The sequence below is a fragment of the Anomaloglossus baeobatrachus genome, chromosome 5 (genome assembly GCF_048569485.1).
Source record: "Anomaloglossus baeobatrachus isolate aAnoBae1 chromosome 5, aAnoBae1.hap1, whole genome shotgun sequence".
In the NCBI taxonomy this organism is placed as follows: Eukaryota; Metazoa; Chordata; class Amphibia; order Anura; family Aromobatidae; genus Anomaloglossus; species Anomaloglossus baeobatrachus.
The window spans coordinates 233,989,883-234,006,302 of NC_134357.1; positions in this window are offsets into that span (position 1 = coordinate 233,989,883).

A 16,420-nucleotide genomic window follows, 5' to 3' on the forward strand; every position below is an offset into this window, starting at 1 on the left:
GAAGTGTATAATACACGGTGCACCCCATGGTGGCTGCCCTGTACATGTGAAGTGTATAATACATGGTGCACCCCCTGGTGGATGCCCTGTACATGTGAAGTGTATAATACACGGTGCACCCCCTGGTGGCTGCCCTGTACATGTGAAGTGTATAATACACGGTGCACCCCCTGGTGGCTGCCCTGTACATGTGAAGTGTATAATACATGGTGCATCCCCTGGTGACTGCCCTGTACATGTGAAGTGTACAATACACAGTGCACCCCCTGGTGACTGCCCTGTACATGTGAAGTGTATAATATACGGAGCATCCCCTGGTGACTGCCCTGTTCATGTGAAGTGTATAATACACAGTGCACCCCCTGGTGACTGCCCTGTACATGTGGAGTGTATAATACACGGTGCACCCCTGGTGGATGCTCTGTACATGTGAAGTATATAATATACGGTGCACCCCCTGGTGGCTGCCCTGTGCATGTGAAGTGTATAATACACGGTGCACCCACTGGTGGCTGCCCTGTACATGTGAAGTCTATAGTCTATAATATACGGTGCATCACATGTACAGGGCAGTCAGCAGGGGAAGAGTATAATACACGGTGCACCCCCTGGTGGCTACCCTGTACATGTGGAGTGTATAGTACACGGTGCACCCCCTTGTGGCTGCCCTGTACATGTGAAGTGTATAATACATGGTGCATCACATGTACATGGCAGTCAGAAGGGTAAGTGTATAATACATGGTGCACCCCCTGGTGACTGCCCTGTACATGTGAAGTGTATAATACATGGTGCATCCCCTGGTGGATGCCCTGTACATGTGAAGTGTATAATACACGGTGCACCCCCTGGTTGATGCCCTGTACATGTTAAGTGTATAATACATGGTGCACCCCCTGGTGGATGCCCTGTACATGTGAAGTGTACAATACACAGTGCACCCCCCGGTGACTGCCCTGTACATGTGAAGTGTATAATACATGTTGCATCCCCTGGTGGCTGCCCTGTAGATGTGAAGTGTATAATATACGGAGAATCCCCTGCTGACTGCCCTGTACGTGTGAAATGTATCATACATGTTGCATCCCCTGGTGGCTGCCCTGTACATGTGAACTGTATAATACATGGTGCATCCCCTGCTGACTGCCCTGTACATGTGAAGTGTATAATACATGGTGTATCCCCTGGTGGCTGCCCTGTACATGTGAAGTGTATAATACATGGTGCATCCCCTGGTGGCTGCCCTGTACATGTGAAGTGTATAATACATGGTGCATCCCCTGCTGACTGCCCTGTACATGTGAAGTGTATAATACATGGTGCACCCCACGGTGGCTGCCCTGCACATGTGAAGTGTATAATACATGGTGCATCCCCTGGTGGCTGCCCTGTACATGTGAAGTGTATAATATACGGAGCATCCCCTGCTGACTGCCCTGTACATGTGAAGTGTATAATACATGGTGCATCCCCTGGTGACTGCCCTGTACATGTGAAGTGTATAATACATGGTGCATCCCTTGGTGGATGCCCTGTACATGTGAAGTATATAATACACGGTGCATCCCCTGGTGGATGCCCTGTACATATGAAGTGTACAATACACAGTGCACCCCCTGGTGACTGCCCTGTGCATGTGAAGATTATAATACACGGTGCACCCACTGTTGGCTGCCCTGTACATGTGAAGAGTATAATACATGGTGCACCCCTGGTGGCTGCCCTGTACATGTGGAGTGTATAATACACGGTGCATCACATGTGCAGGGCAGTCAGCAGGGGAAGTGTATAATACACGGTGCACCCCCTGGTGGCTGCCCTGTACATGAGTGTATAGTACAAGGTGCATCCCCTGGTGGATGCCCTGTACATGTGAAGTGCACAATACACGGTGCACCCCCTGGTGCCTGCCCTGTACATGTGAAGTGTATAATACATGGTGCATCCACTGGTGGATGTCCTGTACATGTGAAGTGTACAATACATGGTGCATCCCCTGGTGGATGCCCTGTACATGTGAAGTGTATAATACATGGTGCATCCCCTGGTGGATGCCCTGTACATGTGAAGTGTATAATACATGGTGCATCCCCTGGTGGATGCCCTGTACATGTGAAGTATATGATACACGGTGCACCCCTGGTGGCTGCCCTGTACATGTGAAGAGTATAATACACGGTGCATCCCTGGTGGCTGCCCTGTACATGTGAAGTATATATTACATGGTGCATCCCCTGGTGGATGCCCTGTACATGTGAAGTGTATAATATACGGAGCATCCCCTGCTGACTGCCCTGTACATGTGAAGTGTATAATACATGTTGCATCCCCTGGTGGATGCCCTGTACATGTGAAGTGTATAATATACGGAGCATCCCCTGCTGACTGCCCTGTACATGTGAAGTGTATAATACATGTTGCATCCCCTGGTGACTGCCCTGTACATGTGAAGTGTATAATACATGGTGCATCCCCTGGTGACTGCCCTGTACATGTGAAGTGTATAATACATGGTGCATCCCCTGGTGGATGCCCTGTACATGTGAAGTGTATAATACACGGTGCATCACATGTACAGGGCAGTCAGCAGGGGAAGTGACTAATACACGGTGCACCCCTGGTGGCTGCCCTGTACATGAGTGTATAGTACAAGGTGCATCCCCTTGTGACTGCCCTGTACATGTGAAGTGTATAATACATGGTGCATCCCCTGGTGGATGCCCTGTACATGTGAAGTGTATTATACACGGGGAACCCCCTGGTGGCTGCCCTGTACATGTGAAGTGTATAATACACAGTGCAACTGTGTCGCCAGGGGTTAAGGGGATACCCAGAACCGGGCCAAGGGGTTGCTTCTGGAAAGGGGATCACGGTGTCGTGGCCCGGTCCGTGCTCCCTGGTTCCACAATAAAAAGGGGGGTTATGTTCGTGACGCCACCCGTGGAATGTGATCAGAGATGACCACCGCTGCTGCAGAACCTCCGGGGTGATGGAAGGCAGCATGAGATGGGACGGCTCCCCACGGGTAGAGCCTTTTCCCCGGGGCAGTATGTTAGTCTATGGGGGGAGTGCAGGACACGAGCACAATAAACAGGCAGACTCACGGTTTTGCAGTTTCTTTGTCTTTTACTGATGATGTTATTCAGCAGAGTACTGTCCACGGAGTCTGTGAGGGGTTCAGGGTTTCTCCCACCCAGCCGGGCCGTTTTGGCTTCCTTGCCTGCACTGTGTGTCTGTGGCCCTGCTGCTGCGTGAACTATGCAGCTGGCTCTGTGCTCCTCGGTACCGACCTGACAGGCAACTCGAGTCCTTACTAGTATGTTCCTGAACTCTGCGCTTGTTGCTTGTGTCTGTGGTACAGGTGAAAGATCTGGAATCTTCACTTCTCTGGTGGTAACTGTGCAGTATGTAACCTGCAGTCTCGGATCCAGCATCCGTTCTGTGTGCTCCACTGGGATGAACTCAGCAATGCTCTGTCTCCCAGGAATGTTCCTCTGTGTACGCTTTCTCCTTTCCTCAGACCCTCAGCTAGGCCTGGAATTGGTCAGTGGATCCTGAGGTGAGCTAAAGCCAGCTTCCAACCTGCAGCGATCCTGTCTCCTCAGTGCTCTGCACTGAACTTCCAAACTGAAACTACTTCTGACCATTTCCTCCCCCCCCACCAGAATATACAGGGAAGCAGCTTGGTCTCCCCCTTCTGGCCAGGAGGTCTTGGTGTTGTGTGTGGGGAGTTAACCCTTTGTGTTGTTACTGTGGCAACCCTGGGGTGCCACATTCCCCCTTAGTGAAGAACAGTACTCCGGGACTGTGAAACAAACAAACAAGTTATCACAACAATTGTATATATACAGAGTCTCAAAAGGAAAAAATACAAAAACCTTAAAGCTCAAAAAGAGTCCAAAATGTTCAAAAATATGTAAGTGGTCATACAGTATAGTCTCTGTAGGTACTGGGCTTTTGGTCTTCACGTTGCAATTAAATAAACATTTCAATCAACAAACACTTCTTAAAGGTGTCTCTACTCTGGTCATAAGTGCAGTAGGCCTCACGGCCCTCGGGCCACCAACAATGTGATCAAGTTGTAACTCTCCGTGCTGCCACCTTACACCACTCTTCTCTCACCTTTACTGTACACTAAACTGTTACGGTTTTTCATATAAACATTATAACATATGTACATTTTATATGCAATTTCACATTAGTCTTTATATCTTGCTGGTATCTGACCCTGAGTACTACGCTGTGACCTGCGTACTGCTGGTGTACTTAGCATAATGGTGTGGGTGGAAGTGTACCTATTTGGTGTTTCTGGTACTTGTGAGGATGGGGTACTGACTGTAGGACTGGCAAGCTCACTGGGACCAGGAATCTGTTCTTCCTCTACGGTTTCAACTTCCAGTTCTTCATGTCTTGTGACTTCTTGTGGTATGGGTTCTGATGTTGGTTCCACCACTTGAGGGAAGGCGATCATTGGGACTACTACTGCTCCATGGTAATTTGGCCATGTTTTTGGGAAATCTCCTAAGACTGTATGTAATACATCTTCTTCCTCCTTAACAGGTTGTACCTGTATGGGTAAGGTGACTTCTGGTGTCTTCAGGGTTTCAGGACACGGTTTGAGTTGATCTCTTGACACGACAGCTGATGTCCTTCCTTCATCCTTACTGATGAGACACACTTTGGGATTATCCATATTGGATGGTAAGACTGTATATGGGGTGGTTTCCCACTGATTATCCAATTTGTTTGTGCGCCGTTTCCTCTTGAGAACTTGGTCACCAGGTTGCAATGGGGTTGCTAGAGCATGCTGGTTGAAGTTTCTCTCCTGTCTTCCCCTAGCTTGTTGGAGACTTTTCTCTACGCACTCTTGTACTTGGCGATACTGCTGCTGACGTAGGGTATCCCAATTGGATTCTTGAACTTCTGCATCTGGCTTCAGAATTCCCATATCTAAATCAATTGGCAGTTTACCGGGCCTTGCACGCATAAGGTAAGCGGGGGTGCAGTTTGTAGAACTCACCGGGACATGATTGTACAAGTCCACTAGGTCGGGCAACTTCTCTGGCCATTGATTTCTTTCTGACTCTGGTAAGGTCTTCAACAGGTCAATCACAATATGGTTCATCTTCTCGCATAAGCCATTTGTTTGGGGATGGTATGCTGTTGTGCGGATCTTTTTACAGCCATACATGTTGCAGAATTCTTGGAAAATCTGTGATTCAAAAGCTGGACCTTGATCTGCAAGGACTTGTTCTGGGTAACCATGGGGTCTGCAAAAGTACGTCTGGAATGCTTTAGCTGCTGTTCTAGCTGTAAGGTCTTTCACGGGTACCACCACTAAGAAGCGTGAGTAATGGTCCACGATGGTTAAGGCATAGACATAGCCGGACCGGCTTGGTGACAACTTGACGTGGTCTAATGCGACTAGCTCGAGTGGTTGCTTGGTTACTATGGACTGGAGTGGAGCTCTCTGGTTCTGTTGATCCTTTCTTCTGAGGTTGCACGGTCCGCATTTTCTACACCAATCTTCAATTGATTTTCTCATGCCAACCCAGTAGAATCTTTCTCTTAAGAGCACTTCCAACTTTTTCCAACCAAAATGACCAGCACCGTCGTGGTAAGCTTCCAGAACCATCTTGACGTCTCTCTTGGGCACGATGATCTGCCAGACCAACTCATGTGTTTTTGGATTGGTGTGCCTTCTACAGAGCTTCCCTTGGTACAGGAATAATTTACCTCTCTCTTTCCAGAGATGTTGTGTCTCAGCTGGGGCATTCTGATTAGGGTATGCACCTTGTTGTGTAAGCAGTTCTTTCACTAGCTTCACAGCTGGATCGCTGTCTTGTGTGTCAGCCCATCCATGGTGTGCTAATGGGTTGAGAGTTGCCTGCTGTTGTTTTTGGTAGACACTCGGTTGATACTGTCCCACCTTAGGACGGTGAAAGGCCGGCAGCTCAATTTCTTCCAGTCCCTCCGGTTCCGATTCCACGTTCCCCGAGTGTGGCATCCGGGATAAGGCATCTGCATTCCCATTCTTGTGGCCTGCCCTGTACTTGATGACAAAGTTGTAGTTTGACAGTCGGGCTATCCATCGCTGTTCCAGCGCACCTAGTTTTGCAGAGTCCAGGTGGGTCAACGGATTGTTGTCAGTAAAGATGGTAAATTCTGCAGCTGCCAGGTAGTGTTTGAAACGCTCTGTTACAGCCCAAACTACTGCCAGTAGTTCTAACTTGAAGGAGCTGTAATTCTCTGGGTTTCTTTCTGTAGGCCGGAGCTTCCTGCTTGCAAAGGCAATAACTTTCTCCTTGCCTTCCTGCCTTTGAGACAATACTGCTCCCAGTCCCACGTTGCTGGCATCCGTGTACAAAATGAAGGGTTGATGGTAATCTGGATATGCCAGAATCTCTTCTCCTGTCAGTGCCCACTTCAACGTCTTAAAGGACTCTTCTCTCTCATCACTCCACTGGAAAGGAGGATTTCGGGCTGCAGACTTCTTTGACTGTCCTACCAGGATGTCTTGTAGGGGAGCTGCTAGCTTCGTGAACCCTTTTATAAATCTTCTATAGTAGCCTACCAGTCCCAGGAATTGCCTCACCTCTTTCACGCTGGTGGGTCTTGGCCAATCTCTGATCACGGTAACTTTTTCAGGATCTGGTGCTACCCCTTCTGAGCTCACGACATGTCCCAGGTACTGTACCCTTGGCTTTAGAAGGTGACACTTGGATGGCTTGATTTTCATGCCGTATCCGGATAAGGCTTCAAACACTTCCGCCAGGTCTTGTAGATGCTGTTCATAGGTCTTGGAGTAGACTATGACGTCATCCAGGTACAGGAGGACAGTTTCAAAGTTCTTATGTCCTAGGCAGCACTCCATCATTCGCTGGAAGGTACCAGGCGCGTTGCAGAGTCCAAACGGCATACAATTGAACTCACAGAGGCCCATCGGCGTGGTGAATGCTGTCTTCTCCTTGTCAGCCTCTGCCACAGGAACTTGCCAATACCCACTAGTCAGATCTAGGGTGGAAAAGTAAGTAGCGGATTTTAATGCAGCCAATGACTCCTCTATCCTAGGTAATGGGTATGCATCCTTGTGTGTAATGCGGTTGATCTGTCTGTAGTCTACACACATCCTCATGGTCCCATCTTTTTTCTTAACTAGCACTAGTGGGGCTGCCCAGGGGCTACAACTGTCTCTTATCACCCCTGCTTCTTTCATTTCTTTGAGCATGTCTTTGGCGCATTGGTAGTGAGCCGGTGGTACTGGTCTATACCTCTCCTTTATTGGTGGATGGTTACCAGTGGGTATAGTGTGCTCTACCCCTTTGATCTGCCCAAAGTCTAAGGGGTGTTTGCTGAATATTTGTTCATATTCTTTCACTACCCTGTATACTCCATGCTTTTGATGGGAGGGTGTAGAATTGGTACCTACATGTAGCTTTTGGCACCAATCCTCCAGCTTTCCCTCTGAGCCATTGTCCTCCGCCTGATTTGACGGCTTCAAGGGCTCAACGGTGGTGATGGCGTTGTTATCAACCGTATATAGCTTAGCCATGGTAGCATACTTTGGTAGGGTGACCTCATCTTCCCCACAATTTAGAAGGCGTATTGGCACTCTTCCCCGATGTACCTCAACTATTCCTCTGGCCGTCAATACAGTGGGCCTACTGTCTGAGTACACAGGTTCTACCAGGGCCTGATAGTCTCGCCCTCTGATGCCTATTGCAGCTCTACACCAGACCAGCATTTCTGTTTTGGGAGGAATTACAATAGGTATTGGGTCACTTACCCTTGCACTGCCAATTTCACCTCCTGACATTTCTACCTGCTGCTTCAGCATCAAGGCTTTAATTTCCTTCTGCAGGAGTCTCTGTTGCCCAGGTTTGGCAGTCTCGACGATCTGCTGCAAGACAGTAATTACCTCTGCAAAACAATTTTCAATTACATTCATTCCTAGCAGCATAGTTGGTTCACGTTCTCGTCGGTCAACATCAACAATGATAATACCCTGATTCTGCAATTCTACTCTCCCAATCTTAATGGTCATTTCTCTGAAACCAACCTGTGGTACTAATTCACCATTGCTAGCCCATATATTCAATGCAACATTAGATGGACCACTGCTAACGTCTGAATCAGCCCAGTACCTCTTATAAAGGACATGCGGAATTGATGATATTTGGGAACCAGTGTCCAGCAAGGCGTTGAGCGGAATGCCATCCAGCACGATGGGGATGACTGGACGTCCTCCCACATACTTGTCATGCCAGGGTGAGGGACCTTGAGAGTTCATTCCTGAGGAGCGGCCCGCCTCCCCAGGGGATCCCCATTTAAAGCACATTCACGGGCAAAGTGACCTGGTTCCTTGCAACGGCGGCAAATGGGCTGTCCATCCGGCTGGTAGCGGTCGCTGGGTCGTCCTCTCGTCGCTTGGTATCTCCTAGGCCTCATCCATGGGACATCCTCCTTGCTGGTCGCCAGCTCAATCTTGGGTGCAGACTTGGATCCACGCAGCTCCTGGACGATTCTAGCCATGGAAGCAACAGTGTCTGTAAGGGCTTCAAGCTTTTGATGTAGAGCCTCATTAGTGATCGGCTCCAGGTGGTTAGCAGCAGCGGCTGACATGGCCGATGTCACTGGCACTACTGGCTGCTGGGGTGCCACTGTAAGGTGTTGAACAGAGTCTATATCCTGCGGCTCCTCCACCTGCTGGAGGCGGATGGCTCTATCCTTTAGCTGGGCAAATGTTAGTCCTGGATCCTGGATCACCATCATGCTCAGTTGTCCCCGGTGGGAAGGGGATGAGAGTCCATCCAGGAATTGGTCTATCAGCAGCTTATCTGCTCCAGGGGCTAAGGCAGGTTCTGCTAATTTAAGTGCTCTGAGCGCCTCCTGCAAGTTTAAGGCAAAGTCTCTTGCGCTCTCTCTAGGTTTTTGCTTGCATCCAAAGAACCTCATTTTAGCCCGGCTGCCAGCAGTGGATTCAAAAGCTGCTTTTAGTCCAGCTATTATATGCTCTACAGTGTCTTTTGCATCGTCCGGCCAGGATGTAACCTCCCGCTGGGCATTGCCAGTTAACTGTCCCATAAGCATACCAACACGCTGAGCTTCTGTCAGGGGGTACATGCTGTAGTAGATTTTTAGCTTTCCGATAAAGTCATTAAGTGTGTTGGGCTCACCTGAGTACTGCGGCAGCCACACTGCACCCGGGGTGTACGGCATCAGGAACGGCATGATAGGTGCCGCTGCACCTCCGGGTACAACAGCGTCTCCCTGCTGCGACATCTTTGCGCCCCCTTAGTTAATTTCACCAGTCTTCTTGACAGCAAGCCTGGGGCACTTTTCTGCGTTTTCGTTCGGGTCGCAGCACCGAGCGCACCTCCTCTGCAAGCGGTAGGCGGAGTCTTAGTTTAGGCGCGATGTTTTCCCGCGCGTAGCAGGTAATGGCGTGATTAAAGATGGCGCCTGGAAAATGTTACCAATGATGTTTTTGGATTTTTCCAGGTATCTTTGCAAAGTTTAAAGTCCGTTCTTTGTTGCAACAATTCACAGTGCAAGTCTTTTATGCGATGCAATAAGTCTTTACAGGCGCACGTCACCCGGGTTGCAGCCGGGTCCAGTCCGCATCCTGTTCGTGACGCCAAAGTTGTGTCGCCAGGGGTTAAGGGGATACCCAGAACCGGGCCAAGGGGTTGCTTCTGGAAAGGGGATCACGGTGTCGTGGCCCGGTCCGTGCTCCCTGGTTCCACAATAAAAAGGGGGGTTATGTTCGTGACGCCACCCGTGGAATGTGATCAGAGATGACCACCGCTGCTGCAGAACCTCCGGGGTGATGGAAGGCAGCATGAGATGGACGGCTCCCCACGGGTAGAGCCTTTTCCCCGGGGCAGTATGTTAGTCTATGGGGGGAGTGCAGGACACGAGCACAATAAACAGGCAGACTCACGGTTTTGCAGTTTCTTTGTCTTTTACTGATGATGTTATTCAGCAGAGTACTGTCCACGGAGTCTGTGAGGGGTTCAGGGTTTCTCCCACCCAGCCGGGCCGTTTTGGCTTCCTTGCCTGCACTGTGTGTCTGTGGCCCTGCTGCTGCGTGAACTATGCAGCTGGCTCTGTGCTCCTCGGTACCGACCTGACAGGCAACTCGAGTCCTTACTAGTATGTTCCTGAACTCTGCGCTTGTTGCTTGTGTCTGTGGTACAGGTGAAAGATCTGGAATCTTCACTTCTCTGGTGGTAACTGTGCAGTATGTAACCTGCAGTCTCGGATCCAGCATCCGTTCTGTGTGCTCCACTGGGATGAACTCAGCAATGCTCTGTCTCCCAGGAATGTTCCTCTGTGTACGCTTTCTCCTTTCTCAGACCCTCAGCTAGGCCTGGAATTGGTCAGTGGATCCTGAGGTGAGCTAAAGCCAGCTTCCAACCTGCAGCGATCCTGTCTCCTCAGTGCTCTGCACTGAACTTCCAAACTGAAACTACTTCTGACCATTTCCTCCCCCCCACCAGAATATACAGGAAGCAGCTTGGTCTCCCCCTTCTGGCCAGGAGGTCTTGGTGTTGTGTGTGGGGAGTTAACCCTTTGTGTTGTTACTGTGGCAACCCTGGGGTGCCACACAACCCCTTGTGGCTGCCCTGTACATGTGAAGTGTATAATACATGGTGCACCCCTGGTGACTGCCCTGTACATGTGAAGTGTATAATATACAGAGCATCCCCTGCCTGACTGCCCTGTACATGTGAGTGTATAATACATGGTGCATCCCCTGGTGGATGCCCTGTACATGTGAAATGTATAATACATGGTGCATCCCTGGTGGATGCCCTGTACATGTGAAGTGTACAATACACGGTGCACCCCCTGGTGACTGCCCTGTACATGTGAAGTGTATAATACATGGTGCATCCCCTGGTGGATGCCCTGTACATGTGAAGTATATAATACACGGTGAATCCACATGTACAGGGCAGTCAGCAGGGGAAGTGTATAATACACGGTGCACCCCCTGGTGGCTGCCCTGTACATGTTAAGTGTATAATTTACGTTGCACCCCCGGGTGGCTGCCCTGTACATGTGGAGTGTATAATACACGGTGCATCACATGTACAGGGCAGTCAGCAGGGGAAGTGTATAATACACGGTGCATACCCTGGTGGATGCCCTGTACATGTGAAGTGTATAATACATGGTGCATACCCTGGTGGATGCCCTGTACATGTGAAGTGTATAATACATGGTGCATCCCCTGGTGGATGCCCTCAACATGTGAAGTGTATAATACACGGTACACCCCTGGTGGATGCTCTGTACATGTGAAGAGTATAATACACGGTGCACCCCTGGTGGCTGCCCTGAAAATGTGAAGTGTATAATACATGGTGCATCCCCTGGTGACTGCCCTGTACAATGGAAGTGTATAATACACGGTGCACCGCTGGAGGCTGGCCTGTACATGTGAAGAGTATAATACACGGTGCACCCCTGGTGGCTGCCCTGTACATGTGAAGTATATATTACATGGTGCATCCCCTGGTGGATGCCCTGTACATGTGAAGTGTAAAATACACAGTGCACCCCCTGGTGACTGCCCTGTACATGTGAAGTGTATAATACATGGTGCATCCCCTGGTGGATGCCCTGTACATGTGGAGTGTATAATTCACGGTGCAGCCCTGGTGGATGCCCTGTACATGTGAAGTCTATAATACACGGTGCATCACATGTACAGGGCAGTCAGCAGGGGAAGTGAATAATACACGGTGCACCCCCTGGTGGATGCCCTGTACATGTGAAGTGTACAATACACAGTGCACCCCCTGGTGTCTTCCCTGTACATGTGAAGTGTATAATACACGGTGCACCCTCTGGTGGCTGCCCTGTACATGTGGAGTGTATAATACATGGTGCATCCCCTGGTGACTGCCCTGTACATGTGAAGTGTAAAATACATGGTGTATCCCCTGGTGGATGCCGTGTTCATGTGAAGTGTATAATATACGGAGCATCCCCTGCTGTTTGCCCTGTACATGTGAAGTGTATAATACATAATGCATCCCCTGGTGGATGCCCTGTACATGTGAAGTATATAATACACGGTGCATCACATGTCCAGGGCAGTCAGCAGGGGAAGTGACTAATACACGGTGCACCCCTGCTGGCTGCCCTGTACATGTGGAGTGTATAATACACGGTGCACCTCCTGGTGGCTGCCCTGTACATGTGAAGTGTATAATACACGGTGCACCCCCTGGTGGCTGCCCTGTACATGTGAAGTGTATAATACACGGTGCACCCCCTCGTGGCTGCCCTGTACATGTGGAGTGTATAATACACGGTGCATCACATGTACAGGGCAGTCAGCAGGGGAAGTGTATAATACACAGTGCACCCCCTGGTGGCTACCCTGTACTTGTGGAGTGTATAGTACACGGTGCACCCCCTGGTGGCTGCCCTGTACATGTGAAGTGTATAATACACGGTGCACCCCCTGGTGGCTGCCCTGTACATGTGAAGTGTATAATACACGGTGCACCCCCTGGTGGCTGCCCTGTACATGTGAAGTGTATAATACACGGTGCACCCCATGGTGGCTGCCCTGTACATGTGAAGTGTATAATACATGGTGCACCCCCTGGTGGATGCCCTGTACATGTGAAGTGTATAATACACGGTGCACCCCCTGGTGGCTGCCCTGTACATGTGAAGTGTATAATACACGGTGCACCCCCCTGGTGGCTGCCTTGTACATGTGAAGTGTATAATACATGGTGCATCCCCTGGTGACTGCCCTGTACATGTGAAGTGTACAATACACAGTGCACCCCCTGGTGACTGCCCTGTACATGTGAAGTGTATAATATACGGAGCATCCCCTGGTGACTGCCCTGTTCATGTGAAGTGTATAATACACAGTGCACCCCCTGGTGACTGCCCTGTACATGTGGAGTGTATAATACACGGTGCACCCCTGGTGGATGCTCTGTACATGTGAAGTATATAATATACGGTGCACCCCCTGGTGGCTGCCCTGTGCATGTGAAGTGTATAATACACGGTGCACCCACTGGTGGCTGCCCTGTACATGTGAAGTCTATAGTCTATAATATACGTTGCATCACATGTACAGGGCAGTCAGCAGGGGAAGAGTATAATACACGGTGCACCCCCTGGTGGCTACCCTGTACATGTGGAGTGTATAGTACACGGTGCACCCCCTTGTGGCTGCCCTGTACATGTGAAGTGTATAATACATGGTGCATCACATGTACATGGCAGTCAGAAGGGTAAGTGTATAATACATGGTGCACCCCCTGGTGGCTGCCCTGTACATGTGAAGTGTATAATACACGGTGCACCCCCTGGTGGCTGCCCTGTACATGTGAAGTGTATAATACACGGTGCACCCCCTCGTGGCTGCCCTGTACATGTGGAGTGTATAATACACGGTGCATCACATGTACAGGGCAGTCAGCAGGGGAAGTGTATAATACACAGTGCACCCCCTGGTGGCTACCCTGTACTTGTGGAGTGTATAGTACACGGTGCACCCCCTGGTGGCTGCCCTGTACATGTGAAGTGTATAATACACGGTGCACCCCCTGGTGGCTGCCCTGTACATGTGAAGTGTATAATACACGGTGCACCCCCTGGTGGCTGCCCTGTACATGTGAAGTGTATAATACACGGTGCACCCCATGGTGGCTGCCCTGTACATGTGAAGTGTATAATACATGGTGCACCCCCTGGTGGATGCCCTGTACATGTGAAGTGTATAATACACGGTGCACCCCCTGGTGGCTGCCCTGTACATGTGAAGTGTATAATACACGGTGCACCCCCTGGTGGCTGCCTTGTACATGTGAAGTGTATAATACATGGTGCATCCCCTGGTGACTGCCCTGTACATGTGAAGTGTACAATACACAGTGCACCCCCTGGTGACTGCCCTGTACATGTGAAGTGTATAATATACGGAGCATCCCCTGGTGACTGCCCTGTTCATGTGAAGTGTATAATACACAGTGCACCCCCTGGTGACTGCCCTGTACATGTGGAGTGTATAATACACGGTGCACCCCTGGTGGATGCTCTGTACATGTGAAGTATATAATATACGGTGCACCCCCTGGTGGCTGCCCTGTGCATGTGAAGTGTATAATACACGGTGCACCCACTGGTGGCTGCCCTGTACATGTGAAGTCTATAGTCTATAATATACGTTGCATCACATGTACAGGGCAGTCAGCAGGGGAAGAGTATAATACACGGTGCACCCCCTGGTGGCTACCCTGTACATGTGGAGTGTATAGTACACGGTGCACCCCCTTGTGGCTGCCCTGTACATGTGAAGTGTATAATACATGGTGCATCACATGTACATGGCAGTCAGAAGGGTAAGTGTATAATACATGGTGCACCCCCTGGTGACTGCCCTGTACATGTGAAGTGTATCATACATGGTGCATCCCCTGGTGGATGCCCTGTACATGTGAAGTGTATAATACACGGTGCACCCCCTGGTTGATGCCCTGTACATGTTAAGTGTATAATACATGGTGCACCCCCTGGTGGATGCCCTGTACATGTGAAGTGTACAATACACAGTGCACCCCCCGGTGACTGCCCTGTACATGTGAAGTGTATAATACATGTTGCATCCCCTGGTGGCTGCCCTGTAGATGTGAAGTGTATAATATACGGAGAATCCCCTGCTGACTGCCCTGTACGTGTGAAATGTATCATACATGTTGCATCCCCTGGTGGCTGCCCTGTACATGTGAACTGTATAATACATGGTGTATCCCCTGGTGGCTGCCCTGTACATGTGAAGTGTATAATACATGGTGTATCCCCTGGTGGCTGCCCTGTACATGTGAAGTGTATAATACATGGTGCATCCCCTGGTGGCTGCCCTGTACATGTGAAGTGTATAATACATGGTGCATCCCCTGCTGACTGCCCTGTACATGTGAAGTGTATAATACATGGTGCACCCCACGGTGGCTGCCCTGCACATGTGAAGTGTATAATACATGGTGCATCCCCTGGTGGCTGCCCTGTACATGTGAAGTGTATAATATACGGAGCATCCCCTGCTGACTGCCCTGTACATGTGAAGTGTATAATACATGGTGCATCCCCTGGTGGATGCCCTGTACATGTGAAGTGTACAATACACGGTGCACCCCCTGGTGACTGCCCTGTACATGTGAAGTGTATAATACATGGTGCATCCCTTGGTGGATGCCCTGTACATGTGAAGTATATAATACACGGTGCATCCCCTGGTGGATGCCCTGTACATATGAAGTGTACAATACACAGTGCACCCCCTGGTGACTGCCCTGTGCATGTGAAGATTATAATACACGGTGCACCCACTGTTGGCTGCCCTGTACATGTGAAGAGTATAATACATGGTGCACCCCTGGTGGCTGCCCTGTACATGTGGAGTGTATAATACACGGTGCATCACATGTGCAGGGCAGTCAGCAGGGGAAGTGTATAATACACGGTGCACCCCCTGGTGGCTGCCCTGTACATGAGTGTATAGTACAAGGTGCATCCCCTGGTGGATGCCCTGTACATGTGAAGTGCACAATACACGGTGCACCCCCTGGTGCCTGTCCTGTACATGTGAAGTGTATAATACATGGTGCATCCACTGGTGGATGTCCTGTACATGTGAAGTGTACAATACATGGTGCATCCCCTGGTGGATGCCCTGTACATGTGAAGTGTATAATACATGGTGCATCCCCTGGTGGATGCCCTGTACATGTGAAGTGTATAATACATGGTGCATCCCCTGGTGGATGCCCTGTACATGTGAAGTATATGATACACGGTGCACCCCTGGTGGCTGCCCTGTACATGTGAAGAGTATAATACACGGTGCATCCCTGGTGGCTGCCCTGTACATGTGAAGTATATATTACATGGTGCATCCCCTGGTGGATGCCCTGTACATGTGAAGTGTATAATATACGGAGCATCCCCTGCTGACTGCCCTGTACATGTGAAGTGTATAATACATGTTGCATCCCCTGGTGGATGCCCTGTACATGTGAAGTGTATAATATACGGAGCATCCCCTGCTGACTGCCCTGTACATGTGAAGTGTATAATACATGGTGCATCCCCTGGTGACTGCCCTGTACATGTGAAGTGTATAATACATGGTGCATCCCCTGGTGGATGCCCTGTACATGTGAAGTGTATTATACACGGGGAACCCCCTGGTGGCTGCCCTGTACATGTGAAGTGTATAATACACAGTGCAACCCCTTGTGGCTGCCCTGTACATGTGAAGTGTATAATACATGGTGCACCCCTGGTGACTGCCCTGTACATGTGAAGTGTATAATATACAGAGCATCCCCTGCTGACTGCCCTGTACATGTGAAGTGTATAATACATGGTGCAT